Genomic DNA, 1,746 nt, shown 5'->3' with positions numbered 1-1,746 from the left:
TAAAAATTCGAGTCCTGGTAAGAGAGTGTCTATAGTGAGTCTGGTAACAAAACAACTGTGTATCTCTAAGTGACAACCAAAAGAAATTTTGCTTGGTACAGTGCTAAAATATAAAAATAACATTCAGTTGTTGTTTGGAGGCAAGAGGGAAATGGCTTAAAAATCAAGTTAAAAGGCAGAAGAGCACAACTACAATGTATTCTGTACCTGAGTGGACGTAAAAGAAGGAAGGCCTCATAAAAATCTTCAGATGTCTGTGTCAGCAAGAGGCAAGTGCACATTCTCTTTATTGTCCTAAGAAGTAGATGTGTCCTCTGAGCTATCGTCTCAATGGTCAAGAGTATTTCCTGGGGCAAAGTGTAGCTATCTGCTTCTGCAGAGCCTGGTTATGATTCTTACACAGCTTAAAATGACACCTTTTGTGAGGTGAAGTCCACTCATGTGGATTTTTTAATTTTGTCATTTTGCCTAAAACTTGAGATTAAAACAATTTTCTTTTTCCTCTCCGAAGAGCAACAATATTTGTTTTGCTTCTTATTACTGTACCAACCAGAATTTCTGTTGGTTGTCCTTTAGTGACATTCAGTAGTTTTATTGCCGAACTCACTCTCAATCTCTCTACCAATAATCACATTATTACCATTGATATTTCGATACTCTAGCTAATACATTCCAATAGATGTTTGTCCTTGTTCATTAACTTGGTCTCCTTTCATTCATTTATTTTCCTAATTCCATATTTTATTCTCTGAACATACCTGCATAGCTGAATGCAACCAATGTAAATCACAACCAGGTTGATCGTCTCATTTAAAAATTCACCAACTATAGTGACTCCTATTGTGCAGAAATGATATCCGTTCATCCATTATCTTTGATGAAATTTTTGTTTTCTATTTCTTCAAACCTCTATTATTTTGTCTAATCATTCTCTTCAGTAGAACACTTCCTATTTTATAAATATAATAGCAATCACAAAATATTTTATCAAATTATCTCTGTCATGTCTTGGCATCCACAAAACATATGTTCTCAAAACATATATTACTCTTTCTTCTGTTACCCAGAAGATTATCTACATTCCTGATTAGGGCTAAGCATTTAATTTTACCTTAAATGTCATATTAAAAATAATTATTATAAAAACTGTTTCCCTTTTCCATTAGTAGCTGTTTTATCTATATTGGGTTATTTTTATTAGATTGTAGCTTCCTCATCAAGCAGAAAACTTCATCTAATGAGTGAAAAATTCCTTTGACCCTAATTAAGCACCCAATTTTCAGATATTGTATTAACCTTTATAATAAAATTGTGTAAAAGAGGCTGTCCATGGTACTTTATATATTCTCCAGCACCACAATTCAAATGCATAGATTCTTCATTAGTCTTTCTTATTCAGTGATCAACTTTCCATACATATACGGCCTTTGAAAATACCATGGCTCCATTGTGGCACATCTTAGTCTTCAAAATAATATCCTTTTATTCCCCCAATACTTTGAAGAGGTCTTGTGCAGCAGACTTACTTAATGCTATATGTCCTTTGATCACTTGATTGCTTCTTATATAAATATAGATTGTGAATCCAAGCAAGACAAAGTCCTTGACAACTTTAAATTTTTCTCCATTTACCATGCGGTTTACCTATTAATCCAATCCTGTGTATTTTAATCTTCTTTATATTTTATATTGTTGTAAATAACCACTTTTATAATGATGTTATGGTTACTTTTCCTGCAGTGGTTC

This window comes from Echinops telfairi, unplaced genomic scaffold, assembly GCF_000313985.2.
Source record: "Echinops telfairi isolate 266 unplaced genomic scaffold, ASM31398v2 ScPeMD7_2186;HRSCAF=2738, whole genome shotgun sequence".
NCBI classification, from domain to species: Eukaryota; Metazoa; Chordata; class Mammalia; order Afrosoricida; family Tenrecidae; genus Echinops; species Echinops telfairi.
Note: the sequence above shows the minus strand (reverse complement) of the source record.